The sequence below is a fragment of the Canis lupus genome, chromosome 22 (assembly GCF_003254725.2).
Source record: "Canis lupus dingo isolate Sandy chromosome 22, ASM325472v2, whole genome shotgun sequence".
NCBI classification, from domain to species: domain Eukaryota; kingdom Metazoa; phylum Chordata; class Mammalia; order Carnivora; family Canidae; genus Canis; species Canis lupus.
In genome coordinates this window covers 29,283,442-29,298,955 of record NC_064264.1, presented here as the reverse complement: position 1 = coordinate 29,298,955, position 15,514 = coordinate 29,283,442, and the positions used below count along the sequence as shown (strand labels likewise).

The window sequence follows — 15,514 nt, the reverse complement described above, 5'->3', positions numbered from 1 at the left end:
CAGTACTGTCCTATAAAAAATTGGGGTATAAATGGACCCAACACCGTTCAAACCTGTGTTTTTCAAGGGTCAGCTGTACTCTCAAATGGTATACCTATGCAAAAATGGCTTGATAAACTTGTTTTTGAGGCAGCTTAATCATTTGTAATGGAAATATCATCTACTAACTTTTTTGAGTGTCAGCCATTCTTAGCAGTACTGTAGTTCCTGGGACTCTTTACATCACACCTGCTCCCAGTGCTGGTGATTCAATGTCTTATACAACTCCAAACTAGGTATGTGTAAAACCAGTTCATCTTCTAGGGGCCTCTGGGTGGCTCAATAGGCTAAGCACCTGACTCTTGATATCAGCTCAGATCATGATCTCAGGTCGTGAGATCCAGCTCTGCATCAACCTCCACCCAAAGTGTGGAGTCTTCTTATCCTTCTCCCTCTGCTGCTCTTCCCAACCTTCAAAACTGAATGAATGAATGAATGAATGAAATCTTTAAAACCAGCTCATCTTTTAAAGTCATGATTGTTTCTCCTGACATCCTCTTTTCATTTTTTTTTTTTTGACATCCTCTTTTCAAATTATGGTAATCATTCAGTGACCTACCTCAGGTTTCACACTTGGCCTTTGATCTTCTTTCCATCCCTGTATTCATATAATCTTTCATTGTTTATGTTGAATGGCCTCTGTATGCGTTTCTTCATTTCCACCTCTGAGTTGTTAGTTCAACGTTGGATCACTTCATATCTGCATTATTGACATAGCACCCTAACTGGTCTGACTTCTATTTTCTCTTTCCTAAGACACACACAGCACACTTCCACACCCACAGAGACAATGCTGTCACAGCAACACCCTCCCCTCCCTATATTCTGCCTGTGGGCGTGGACACACACACACACACACACACACAGAGTTTAGTTGATCTAGCTCATGATCAGATTAATGTTACTAAGGGACTTCATCATTTCAACCTACTAAAATACTTTCAGTGGGTAGTTCCTAGTTCTTATAGATTGTGATCTGGACTTCTCAGTCTGACTTTGTAGGCAATTCACTTTTTTGTTCACCTTTATTGAGAGCTCTTCTTCTGCTATGCCCCTGGATTTCTATATGTAGAAAAAGATATATGTGCCCCTTATTGAGATTTTCTACAGAGGCTTTCTACTAGTCTTTGTTTAATAAAGTCAGATATTTTTGTGGCATTATTCAGAACTCAGTTGGGATTGTCTATTGGCCTAGGCCTAGAATCCTCCTCCTCTCGCATAAAAAACTGAGTATATTCTCCAGGCAAACTGACTGGTTCATTCTTATACTTCTGAAAATTTATAGGATTAAATAAACTTATTAAGCATCCTGTGGTCACTTGGCTCAATGAGTGGAGAGACAGAGAGACAATAAGACAGAGAGAGGCAGAGACACAGGCAGAGGGAGAGAAGCAGGCTTGTAAAGGTGGAAAGAATGGTATTGTGTATGTCATTTCATTCTAATGATCTGCATTAGAATTCGACTTGTGTTTGCCATATGCTTGCCTTTTAGGTTCAATAAAGCAAAGGAACAGTTGTGGAGTAGACAATTTAAATCATTTGTTATAAAGTATGTGGCACAGTGTTAGGGTACTTTTGGCTTATCTTTATAGCTTGATATAGCTTTTGCCACTTGGATTCATTGTCCGGTGTGAAGTGTCTGGCTTTTGAAATTGGTTAAAATATTTTATATCTATGCTTAGAATGTAGGTTGTGAATTTCCTCTTTCAGTATTTCTTTTTTTTCCCTCCAATATTTCTAAGGTAGTTATTTTCACTGTTCATTTCTGTGTGTTATCTCTGAAAAACAAACAGGCATGTGTTTAATTTTTTGGTAACTAAATATAGATCTGCACATCATGTAGGGGCATTTTTCTGTGCAGTGTGCCATGACCCGTCTTCTTAGGCAAATAGCATGTGTGGAGTTTATTTATAGTTTTGATCTCTAATCTTCATTGGCTCTTAGTTTATTTGGTGCATAATTCACTAGGGTTATGGGTTGCGGTGTTTAAGGATAAGCTGAGGAGAAGGAGAAAGACAAAAGACACATTGTCCTATCATGTAATACTGAGATGTGATCACACCTGGGCTACTATATACATCATGGTGTATGTGGTTTAGGTAGGCCATGGAAAAGGACAGATCAAAAGCTTAGGAGCTTTGAGTATGAAAGGGGGAGAGAGGCATGATATAGAAAAGCTTTAACATGTATTAAATATTACTCATTGGAGCTACCATTTACTGAGTTATTCTTAGGAGCATGCACTGTGTTAAGAACATTTTATATATTAGCTTACTAAACCTCACAACAGTACTCTAAAAGGATTGTTACTCTCTTTGTACAAAGTAGGCAACGGGGTTTCAGGTCTGTGGCAAATCAGGATAGAATAAATGAGCATGCATTTGGTGAACAAATTTAAAAATCCTGAAGCTGAGTAAGTTCTTTATAACTTCTGTGAAGTAGATCAGAACATTTAAGTTTTCCATTGGATTCATTTCCTCCAAGTAGGATAGAGCAGGACAAGTATAAATCAACGCTAGTATTTAACGTCCTAAGATTAGAAGGAACTTTTATAGCTCTCTGGAAAAGGGTTTGCAAAATTTATTAATTGAGGTTGCATAAATGTCTAAAGAGAAGCTGAGATGGCAGAGAATATTCATGATCTCTTTGAGGGTCTTTGTAGGCAGCAGAACTTTTAAAATTATTTGTAGGATTTTGTTTGTTTTCTACGAAACTTCATCAAAGATGATTGAATCAAACTGCATACTTCAGACTGGAGTGAACTAAACTAACTTGTGAAAATTCTAGGGGGGCCTGACTACTTTAAATTACCTATCAGGGAACCCTGGGTGGCGCAGCGGTTTGGCGCCTGCCTTTGGCCCAGGGCGCGATCCTGGAGACCCGGGATCGAATCCCACGTTGGGCTCCCGGTGCATGGAGCCTGCTTCTCCCTCTGCCTGTGTCTCTGCTTCTCTCTCTCTCTGTGACTATCATAAATAAATAAAAAATAAAAAAAATTACCTATCAGCTATAGTATTTGAAAGGGGGAAAAAACCCTTAATGAGTATTTTTTAATAAATCCACACTGGAAAAGAATCAGGATTTGCTAAGACTCCTAAATTGGAATAACCCCATAATTGTGAACTCAGCCTTTATGTCCCTAGCCTTAAATTGAGACAGTTGATGAACTTCCTGGACAGAAGTGAAAACATACTGTTTAAAAATGAATAAAACATTTAAAATTGGGAATGAAATTGTACATGTTTATTACAGAAAAAAATTAAAAACAAATTGAGTAAAGAGGGAAAAAAATGCCCCAAATTAGTCATCACTGCGATATGAACAATGGTAAGATTATGCATGTACATTCCTAGCATTAAAAAATGTATATGTATTTTGTATATACATTCCTAGCATGTATAATTATACATATATATAATTATATGCACACACATTTATGTACTCAAAGTATAACTTTCAAAAAAATGTTTTCTAGAGGTTAAGACAGATAACAGCTCTAGCTCTTTCTGAAAAAACAGACGTTTTAATATATTTGTGTGTGTGTGTGTGTGTGTGTGTGTGTTGGCTTTGCCCTGAGTGAAATGACTAAGACCTAAAATTTCTATCTGGCAATAAACAAGCCAAAAATGATGTTAAGAAAACAATTGCATTTCTAATAGCATCAAAAAGACTAGAATAATTAGGCATAAACTCAATGAGAGACGTATAAAGCATGTACACTGAAAACTACAAGATGTCATAGAAAAACAATAAAAAAGTCCTAAGAAATGGCAAGCCATTCATATTCATGGAAGTATTAATATTGTTATAAAATCCTCAAGGTGATCTACAGATTCAATTCTTATCAGAATCCTACCTGACTTTTTTGCAGAAATTGACAAGCTGATCCTAAAATTCATGTGGAAAGGCAAGAGACAGAATACTTAAAGCAATCTTGAAAAATGCAAAGTTGGAAGACTCATACTTACCAGTTTCAAGATTTATTACAAAACTGCAGTAAATAAGACAGTGTGGTACTCACATAAAGATAGACCTATAGATCCATGGAACAAATTCTGAGTCAAGAAACAAACCCCTACTCTCTCTCTGTGTCTTTCATGAATAAATAAAATCTTAAATAAATAAATACGTAAAATAAAATTGAAAAAAAAAATCCCTACATTTAAAGTGAAATGACTTTTTGAATAGGATGCCAAAAAAATTTAGTGGGGAAATAATTATCTTTCTAATAAATGGTGCTCAGAAAACTGTATATCCATGTGCAGAAGGATGAGTTTGCACCCTGTTTCACACCATTCCCCAGCATTAACTTAAAGTGATCCATAGATAAATATAAGAGTTAAAACTATAAATTCTTAGAAGAAAACTTTGGAGCAGATCTTAAATGGCTTAGTCAATGGATTTTATATATGACCCTCAAAATACAAATGTCAAACAAACAGGAAGGTTAAGTTGGACTTCATCAAAATTAAAAACCTTGTGTACTTTTACCATCAAGAAAGTGAAGGGATAAAAAAAAAATAGAAAAGAAAGTGAAGGGATGACTTACAGATGCAGAGAAAATATTTGTGAATTATATTTAAAAATTTTATTTTATTTTTTAATTAATCTCTACAACCAACATGGGGCTCGAACTCACAAGCCTGAGATCGAGACGCATACTCCACTGACTGAGCCAGCCAGGAGCTCCTGTAAATCATATATTTAAAGACACTCATTGTCTGAGTATCTAAAGAATTTTTATTTTATTTATTTATTTATTTATTTATTTATTTATTTATTTATTTTTATTATTTTTTTTAAATTTATTTTTTATTGGTGTTCAATTTACTAACATACAGAATAACCCCCAGTGCCCGTCACCCATTCACTCCCACCCCCCGCCCTCCTCCCCTTCTACCACCCCTAGTTCGTTTCCCAGAGTTAGCAGTCTTTACGTTCTGTCTCCCTTTCTGATATTTCCCACACATTTCTTCTCCCTTCCCTTATATATTCCCTTTCACTATTATTTATATTCCCCAAATGAATGAGAACATATAATGTTTGTCCTTCTCCGACTGGCTTACTTCACTCAGCATAATACCCTCCAGTTCCATCCACGTTGAAGCAAATGGTGGGTATTTGTCATTTCTAATAGCTGAGTAATATTCCATTGTATACATAAACCACATCTTCTTTATCCATTCATCTTTCGTTGGACACCGAGGCTCCTTCCACAGTTTGGCTATCGTGGCCATTGCTGCTAGAAACATTGGGGTGCAGGTGTCCCTGCGTTTCATTGCATTTGTATCTTTGGGGTAAATCCCCAACAGTGCAATTGCTGGGTCGTAGGGCAGGTATATTTTTAACTGTTTGAGGAACCTCCACACAGTTTTCCAGAGTGGCTGCACCAGTTCACATTCCCACCAACAGTGTAAGAGGGTTCCCTTTTCTCCGCATCCTCTCCAACATTTGTGGTTTCCTGCCTTGTTAATTTTCCCCATTCTCACTGGTGTGAGGTGGTATCTCATTGTGGTTTTGATTTGTATTTCCCTGATGGCAAGTGATGCAGAGCATTTTCTCATATGCATGTTGGCCATGTCTATGTCTTCCTCTGTGAGATTTCTGTTCATGTCTTTTGCCCATTTCATGATTGGATTGTTTGTTTCTTTGGTGTTGAGTTTAATAAGTTCTTTATAGATCTTGGAAACTAGCCCTTTATCTGATATGTCATTTGCAAATATCTTCTCCCATTCTGTAGGTTGTCTTTGAGTTTTGTTGACTGTATCTTTTGCTGTGCAAAAGCTTCTTATCTTGATGAAGTCCCAATAGTTCATTTTTGCTTTTGTTTCTTTTGCCTTCGTGGATGTATCTTGCAAGAAGTTACTATGGCCGAGTTCAAAAAGGGTGTTGCCTGTGTTCTTCTCTAGGATTTTGATGGAATCTTGTCTCACATTTAGATCTTTCATCCATTTTGAGTTTATCTTTGTGTATGGTGAAAGAGAGTGGTCTAGTTTCATTCTTCTGCATGTGGATGTCCAATTTTCCCAGCACCATTTATTGAAGAGACTGTCTTTCTTCCAATGGATAGTCTTTCCTCCTTTATCGAATATTAGTTGCCCATAAAGTTCAGGGTCCACTTCTGGGTTCTCTATTCTGTTCCACTGATCTATGTGTCTGTTTTTGTGCCAGTACCACACTGTCTTGATGACCACAGCTCTGTAGTACAACCTGAAATCTGGCATTGTGATGCCCCCAGATATGGTTTTCTTTTTTAAAATTCCCCAGGCTATTTGGGGTCTTTTCTGATTCCACACAAATCTTAAAATAATTTGTTCTAACTCTCTGAAGAAAGTCCATGGTATTTTGATATAGGGATTGCATTAAACGTGTATATTGCCCTGGGTAACATTGACATTTTCACAATATTAATTCTGCCAATCCATGAGCATGGAATATTTTTCCATCTCTTTGTGTCTTCCTCAATTTCTTTCAGAAGTGTTCTATAGTTTTGAGGGTATAGATCCTTTACAACTTTGGTTAGGTTTATTCCTAGGTATCTTATGCTTTTGGGTGCAATTGTAAATGGGATTGACTCCTTAATTTCTCTTTCTTCAGTCTCATTGTTAGTGTATAGAAATGCCACTGACTTCTGGGCATTGATTTTGTATCCTGCCATGCTACCGAATTGCTGTATGAGTTCTAGCAATCTTGGGGTGGAGACTTTTGGGTTTTCTATGTAAAGTATCATGTCATTGGCGAAGAGGGAGAGTTTGACTTCTTCTTTGCCAATTTGAATGCCTTTAATGTCTTTTTGTTGTCTGATTGCTGAGGCTAGGACTTCCAGTACTATGTTGAACAGCAGTGGTGAGAGTGGACATCCCTGTCTTGTTCCTGATTTTAGGGGAAAGGCTCCCAGTGCTTCCCCATTGAGAATGATATTTGCTGTGGGCTTTTCATAGATGGCTTTTAAGATGTCGAGGAATGTTCCCTCTATCCCTACACTCTGAAGAGTTTTGATCAGGAATGGATGCTGTATTTTGTCAAATGCTTTCTCTGCATCCAATGAGAGGATCATATGGTTCTTGGTTTTTCTCTTGCTGATATGATGAATCACATTGATTGTTTTACGGGTGTTGAACCAGCCTTGTGTCCCGGGGATAAATCCTACTTGGTCATGGTGAATAATTTTCTTAATGTACTGTTGGATCCTATTGGCCAGTATCTTGTTGAGAATTTTTGCATCCATGTTCATCAGGGATATTGGTCTGTAATTCTCCTTTTTGGTGGGGTCTTTGTCTGGTTTTGGAATTAAGGTGATGCTGGCCTCATAGAACGAATTTGGAAGTACTCCATCTCTTTCTATCTTTCCAAACAGCTTTAGGAGAATAGGTATGGTTTCTTCTTTAAACGTTTGATAAAATTCCCCTGGGAAGCCATCTGGCCCTGGACTCTTGTGTCTTGGGAGGTTTTTGATGACTGCTTCAATTTCCTCCCTGGTTATTGGCCTGTTCAGGTTTTCTATTTCTTCCTGTTCCAGTTTTGGTAGTTTGTGGCTTTCCAGGAATGCGTCCATTTCTTCTAGATTGCCTAATTTATTGGCGTATAGCTGTTCATAATATGTTTTTAAAATCGTTTGTATTTCCTTGGTGTTGGTAGTGATCTCTCCTTTCTCATTCATGATTTTATTAATTTGAGTCTTCTCTCTCTTCTTTTTAATAAGGCTGGCTAATGGTTTATCTATCTTATTAATTCTTTCAAAGAACCAACTCCTGGTTCTGTTGATCTGTTCCACAGTTCTTCTGGTCTCGATCTCGTTGAGTTCTGCTCGAATCTTTATTAACTCCCTTCTTCTCTTGGGTGTAGGATCTATTTGCTGTTTTTTCTCTAGCTCCTTTATGTGTAAGGTTAGCTTTTGTATTTGAGTTCTTTGCAGTTTTGAATGGATGCTTGTATTGCGATGTATTTCCCCCTTAGGACTGCTTTTGCTGCATCCCAAAGATTTTGAACGCTTGTATCTTCATTCTCATTAGTTTCCATGAATCTTTTTAATTCTTCCTTAATTTCCTGGTTGACCCTTTTATCTTTTAGCAGGATGGTCTTTAACCTCCACGTGTTTGAGGTCCTTCCAAACTTCTTGTTGTGATTTAGTTCTAATTTCAAGGCATTATGGTCTGAGAATATGCAGGGGACAATCCCAATCTTTTGGTATCGGTCAGACCCGATTTGTGACCCAATATGTGGTCTATTCTGGAGAAAGTTCCATGTGCGCTTGAGAAGAATGTGTATTCAGTTGAGTTTGGATGTAAAGTTCTGTAGATATCTGTGAAATCCATCTGGTCCAGTGTATCATTTAAAGCTCTCGTTTCTTTGGAGATGTTGTGCTTAGAAGACCTATCGAGGGGAGAAAGAGCTAGATTGAAGTCACCAAGTATAAGTGTATTATTATCTAAGTATTTCTTCACTTTGGTTAATAATTGATTGATATATTTGGCAGCTCCCACATTCGGGGCATATATATTGAGGATTGTTAAGTCCTCTTGTTGAATAGATCCTTTAAGTATGATATAGTGTCCCTCTTCATCTCTCACTACAGTCTTTGGGGTAAATTTTAGTTTATCTGATATAAGGATGGCTACCCCTGCTTTCTTTTGAGGACCATTCGAATGGTAAATGGTTCTCCAACCTTTGATTTTCAGGCTGTAGGTGTCCTTCTGTCTAAAATGAGTCTCTTGTAGACAGCAAATAGATGGGTCCTGCTTTTTTATCCAGTCTGAAACCCTGCGCCTTTTGATGGGGTCATTAAGCCCATTCACGTTCAGAGTTACTATTGAGAGATATGAGTTTAGTGTCATCATGATATCTATTTAGTCCTTGTTTTTGTGGACTGTTCCACTGAACTTCTTCTTAAAGGGGAATTTTAAGAGTCCCCCTTAAAATTTCTTGCAGAGCTGGTTTGGAGGTCACATATTCTTTTAGTTGCTGCCTGTCTTGGAAGCTCTTTATCTCTCCTTCCATTTTGAATGAGAGCCTTGCTGGATAAAGTATTCTTGGATGCATGTTCTTCTCATTTAGGACCCTGAATATATCCTGCCAGCCCTTTCTGGCCTGCGAGGTCTCTGTGGAGAGGTCTGCTGTTACCCTAATACTCCTCCCCATAAAAGTCAGGGATTTCTTGTCTCTTGCTGCTTTAAGGATCTTCTCTTTATCTTTGGAATTTGCAAGCTTCACTATTAAATGTCGAGGTGTTGAACGGTTTTTATTGATTTTAGGGGGGGATCTCTCTATTTCCTGGATCTGAATGCCTGTTTCCCTTCCCAGATTAGGAAAGTTTTCAGCTAGAATTTGTTCAAATACATATTCTGGCCCTCTGTCCCTTTCGGCGCCCTCAGGAACCCCAATTAAACGTAGGTTTTTCTTTCTCAGGCTGTCGTTTATTTCCCTTAATCTATCTTCATGGTCTTTTAATTGTTTGTCTCTTTTTTCCTCAGTTTCCTTCTTTGCTATCAACTTGTCTTCTATGTCACTCACTCGTTCTTCCACCTTGTTAACCCTCATCGTTAGGACTTCTAGTTTGGATTGCATCTCATTCAACTGATTTTTAATTTCTGCCTGATTAGCTCTAAATTCTGCAGTCATGAAGTCTCTTGAGTCCTTTATACTTTTTTCTAGAGCCACCAGTAGCTGTATAATAGTGCTTCTGAATTGGCTTTCTGACATTGAATTGTAATCCAGCTTTTGTAACTCTGTGGGAGAGAGGACTGTTTCTGATTCTTTCTTTTGAGGTGAGGTTTTCCTTCTAGTCATTTTGCTCAGTGCAGAGTGGCCAAAAGCAAGCTGTATTGGGAAAAAGAGAAAAAGAGAGGAGAGAAAGAAGGAAAGAAAAGAGAAAGAGAAAAAAAAGGGAAGAAAAAAAAACGAAAAGAAAAAAAAAGAAAAAGAGAAAGAAAAAGAAAGGAGAAAAAAAAGGGGGTGGGGGAAGGAAACAAATCAAAAAGCAAAACAAAACAAAACAAAACAAAACAAAAAAAGAACCACGGGGGAGTATCTTCTGATTCTGTGTACTTTAAGTCCCTTGGCTTCTCCTGGAAGTTGTCAGTCTAGCTGGTGTCCTGGGGGAGGGGCCTGCTGTGCTGATTTTCAGGTGTTAGCACTTTGGGGAGCTGCTGTGCCCCTGCCTGGTGCAGGGCTCGGTGGGGGTTGTTTACCCCGTGAGGCCGCAGGAGGAACAGCCCCAGTGGCGGGGCAGCTCTGGAAACCTGGATTCAGCTCCGGCAGGAACTCCGTCTGCAGGGCCTGGAGGCTCCGGGGCGGGGCCGCTGATCTGCTCAGCTGCGGCAGGAGCGTCCTTACTGTCCTGGGCCCTCCCGGCCTCTGCCTGTCCCGGAGGAGGCCGGATCCTGGGCTGTGTCCCCGCGCCCTGTGCTCTGGAGCCTGCGCTGGTGGATTCGCGCTCCCGGGCCGCAGCCCCCTCCGCGGAGCCCCCCCGAGCTGCTCCCGCCCCGCAGCCCCCTCCGCAGAGCCGCCGCCCAAGCACCTCCGAGCTGCTCCTGGAACCGCGCAGCCCCCTCCGCACGGAGCCTCTTCCTCTGCCCGAGCCCCCCGAGCTGCTCCGGGTCCCGCCGTGCGCGCTGCAGCCCTTAGGGAGCTCGGCCGCGGGGTGTGGGGCTCTCCCGGGGCGCAGGTGTCTGTTAGTGTCCCCGGGAGCCCGAGGGCATCCTCGCCCTCCTGGGTCCTGCTCCAGCTCCCTGCGAGCCCCTTTCCGCCCGGGAAGGTCGGTGCAGCTCCTGCTCCTCCGGGACGGGGCTCTCCTGTCCTGGGGACACTCGCCCCGGCCTCAGCCCGGCTCCTCGCGGGGCCCCTCCCCCTTGGAGGCCTTTGTTCCTTTATTTCTTTTTCCCCGTCTTCCTACCTTGATAGAAGCGCGAACTCTTCTCACTGTAGCGTTCCAGCTGGTCTCTCTTTAATTCTCAGGCCGAATTCATAGATTTTCAGGATGATTGGAAGGTTTTCTAGGTAATTTGGTGGGGACAGGTGACCTGGGGACCTACTCTTCCGCCATCTTGCCCCTCCCCCTCTAAAGAATTTTTATAACTCAATAATAAATAAAGACAGATCATCCAATTAAAAAATGCACAAATAGAGTGACATTTTTCCCAAACGACATGCAAATGGCCGATAAGCATATTAGAAATGTTCAATATCATTTGCCATTAAAGAAATACATATCAAAATCATGAGATATTATCTGACACCTACCAGAGAACATCTGTAATAAAAAAGACAGACAATAACAAGTGTTGATAAAGAAGGAGACTAATTGGAAGTCTCATGCACTGTTAGTGGGAGTGTAAAATGGTGCAGCCACTATGGAAAACAGTTGGGAATTCCTCAAAGGTTAAACATAGAGTATATCATATCACCCAACAGTTTCACTCCCGAGAGAAATGAAAACATACTGCGTACAAAACTTGCACATGAATGTCATAGCAGCATTATTCATAATTGCCAGTAAAGTAGAAACAACCTGAGAGTCCATCAGGTGATGAACAGTTAAGAAAGTGGTATATCCATGCAATGGAGTCTTATTTGGCAAATAATAATAATAATAATAATAATAATAATAATGGAGTTTAGGAATTATTAATATATCTTACAACATAGATGAACCTCAAAAAGTGCAACGTGAAAGAAGTCAGTCACAAAAGACCACATGTTATGGAACATCATTTGTGTAAACATGTTCACCATAGTCGAAAATATATGGACAGAAAATAGATTAGTGGTTCCTGAGGCTGAAGGAGATGGAGATATGGAGGTATGACTGGTAATAGGTAGGTACAAAGTTTTCTTGGGGGGTATTGGAAATGTTCCCAAATTGGATAATGGTGATGTTGCACGACTTTGGAAATATACTAAAAACTAGTGAATTGTACGCCTTTAAAAAAGTGAATTTAGGGATCCCTGGGTGGCGCAGCGGTTTAGTGCCTGCCTTTGGCCCAGGGCGCGATCCTGGAGACCCGGGATCAAGTCCCACGTCGGGCTCCCAGCGCATGGAGCCTGCTTCTCCCTCTGCCTGTGTCTCTGCCTCTCTCTCTCTCTCTCTCTCTCTCTCTGTGACTATCATAAATAAATAAAAAATTTAAAAAAAGTGAATTTATGTAAGTTATATAGTCATAAAGCTGTTAGAAAATGCAGTGGCTTATTTTCCAAGATTTTCTGCCGGGTTCCCTATTTCTCTTTTATCTGACCTTCTATTTTCTTTTCCTATCTTGCTTAAGTTTAATTTTTATGGACAGCAGTTTCTTATCAGATTGAGTTCCTATCTTGAATGTGAGCCCTGGGGGAGCAGTTTCCTTTAGACTTTGCAGTGGGCCCCTCTCATTTGCCTGCTTTTGGGGTAACAGAAACCTACTAATGTCAGCTGCTTTTCTCAGAGTGGCCAGCCAGACTCTAGGGAGTACCTGTTGGCTACTCTGGTTCTCAGGCTCCTTACTCATCCCATTGCTTTCCTTTTCTTTCCCCAGTGATACAGAGACCATGCATGTCTTGTAGCTCTATGTGATTTGTACCAAACAAGTTGGTACAAATCAAACAAGCATTTTGGGATTCAAGAGGTTGCTTTCTCACCTCATTTTGTTGTGGATGTTGTCCATGAATTTTGGTTTTTTAATTCATTGTTCTGTTTTTATGGGAAGATTTAGGAAGATTAAAAACTGTGCTTCCATCACTGCTGCCAGTTTTGTAGAATCCAGAAGTGTAGTCTTTCAGACAATTTGAGGAAGAGATTTGAAAGGCATTAGTCTTGCAAAAACAGAGGATATCCTCTGAGAGATGTTAATATCTTTAAAAGAAGAACCCATGGCTTATTAATCTTACTAAATCCAGCACTCAGCATAGGCCCTGGCATCAGATAACACCCAGTTGAACATTGGTTGAATAAACAGAAGTGCAGAGAGATGAAGGAGAGTGAACTGGAATTTAGAGCTAGTATGTACCTACCAGCATTGACATCCAAGAGGCCTGGATGAATAGTTTTCAAATCTCCTTGCACATGTAGATCAGAAATACTTCTGAAGCTTTGGTCAGCTATTCAGTTGTTTTACCTGGCTCAGTTTATCAAGAACTTGTGAAATGTGAAATGATTCATAACTCTTATTTTCGGTTTCCTTAGGAAATTGATGATCTAAGTTTCTTTGATTCTGCATGTACCTGAGCATGTGCTAGACCCGTTATTGACTCATAGGTCATACACCCAGAAGTCCATGGCCTTAGATTCTTTTTCTGACCCTAAACTGCCGTAAACCCTTCTTATGGGCAAATGCATCTTATCTCATGAGATACTATCTTGCCATGCGGACCTTCCAGTCTGATACGGAGAAAACTGTCCGATCTTTCCTGAGCTTTCTTGTTTCTCTCATAAATCACTTTCGTTTATTCTACTCTTCCAGGAACCATAAAAAAGTTAGTAAATAGAACTATATATCTTACAAAAACGACTTCCCTCAAGGCCCTGTATTCTGAAATTGCTTCTGAGTTGCCTTGGGCTAGCCACTGCAGTGTGCTGAATCCTTCCTGATCCTCTTATCCTCATCAACACTTACCCTCCAGTGTTTAATTTCCTTGGTACTCTTTTTTTTTTTTTTTGCTACATTTAGTTTCATAAAATTGTGCTGAGACAAAAATGAAAGACAAGGGGATAAAATACTCTGTCAGCATATTTATTTGTATTTGAACAAAGGCCTGCAGTGCTTTAAGTCAAAGAAGTTAAGCTGTATAGAAATTTGAATACCTTTGGCAGCTTGCAAATCCAGCTGATGCCCAGCCATCATCTTGGAAATAAGAAAGAGTTGTGAATAAAATTTTAAGGAACACGATATTCACTCTCTGAGCCTCTGTGAAAATGATTGGTGTTACATTTCTGCTTGGACTCTTCAATGATTTTCTTAACAGTTTCTCTTGAAGATTTGTATTCAAGACAGCTTGTCAAAAAGCAAAGGAGCATGTAGGCATATTGCCCTCATGGTTGGATGCTTTTAGACACTGCAGCTGTTTGAAAGGTCTGAGTGAACTAATTCATTTATGCCTGAGAAACCTATCTCCCTGATGTTAGTGCTTGTCATGAACATCCTTCTCAAAATGATAGTGAGGGAGAGAGAGAGGTATAAGGCATATAGGCAGCGATACTTGATTTCAGCTTAAAAAAGGAACAACACAAATATGTTTTTAAAAAATAGATGAGGAATTGTAATCTTGGTATGTCATACTTGAAATTTATTGAAACTTCCTTGTTTTGGTTTACCCTTTGGAACTGTGCCTTCTTTTGTATAGAGTGGTCAATTTAACTCTTTAAAGAGGTGAATTTTTGGATTAAAGTTTTTCTATACTTTAAAAGTCTTATAATATTAAAAGATGCTTATGGTACAGTTTATGTACTGTGAATGTATAAAAAATAAAAAACCCGCAAAAAACAACTTCCCTTTTGATTCTCCTTCCCCTCAGGAAATTATAGACCAGTGCATACTTTCTAGACTTAAAAAAATACATACATATGATTTATTGGAGATGCATGTATTGTATCTTTTTCTAAAAATTACATCATACTGTTTATGCTGTTCTGCAGCTTTATTGTTTCACCTAATAGTCCATGGTCTGTCCTTCATCTAGATGAGAATTTAATGAGCTGAATTCCCCCTTTTGTATCCATAAGGGTATTAAATGTTGGCCTATATGTAAGAAAGATGTCAGGGAGAATGACAGCCCTCCCCAAATATTTTCCCCTGCTCTAGCTGTAGCCTAAATACATGTGCCAGTACCTAGAAGTCATTCAACAGCTGTCAAGCCAATTGCACGCTGCTGGTGACCTGGAGGAGAAACAGCAGCTGGTAGACAAGTGTAGCCACTCTGTTTCTGAGCATGGGAGGCAGGGCAGCAGATGGACATATTTCTACTATTGTTCTATTTTTAACTACATGGTTTCTTTTTAGGTGTTTTCCTTGTACAGTAAAAAAATGGTTTTAATGACATATTTTAAAAGGTGATTTAAAAAATTGTGGAGAAGAAAAATCATCCATAGGCTCTTATTACCTGAGTTAATTATTAACATTTTATTTCTTTTTTCCATGCTTTCTATTAAATGAACTGTTAGAAATAGCACTTTACTTCTGTGATCTTCCTCCCCCAAACCTATCATTCTAGTGTAATCATGAGAAAAGCATTAGAAAAGTCCCAGTTATGGAACATTCTACAAAATGCCTGACCAGTATGCCTCAGAATTGTCAAGGCCATCAGTAACAAGGGAAATCTGAGAAATTGTCATAGCCTGGGGTAGCTTAAGGAGACAAGATGGCTAAGTGTAATGTGGCATCCCAGATGAGACCCTGTAACAAAAAAAGGACATTTGGGAAAAGTTCAGAACATCTGAATAAGGCACAAACTTTAGTTAAAAATAATATATCACTATGGGTTCACTAATTGATGTACCATACCAAAGAAA

General features: G+C 39.4%; 1 protein-coding gene and 1 long non-coding RNA gene across 11 annotated transcripts in view; one reads left to right on the top strand and one right to left on the bottom strand.

Annotated features, from left to right (window-relative positions):
• TBC1D4 (TBC1 domain family member 4) overlaps positions 1–15,514 on the top strand; it is a 181,385-nt gene that overhangs the window by 63,098 nt on the left and 102,773 nt on the right. The gene's annotated exons all lie outside the window — the stretch shown is intronic.
• The window catches only part of LOC112655845 (uncharacterized), a 48,542-nt gene continuing 48,216 nt past the window's right edge, over positions 15,189–15,514 (bottom strand). The window contains exon 4 of the long non-coding RNA XR_003133911.3: positions 15,189–15,398. This is a non-coding gene — a long non-coding RNA (uncharacterized LOC112655845). The remainder of the gene's footprint in view (positions 15,399–15,514) is intronic.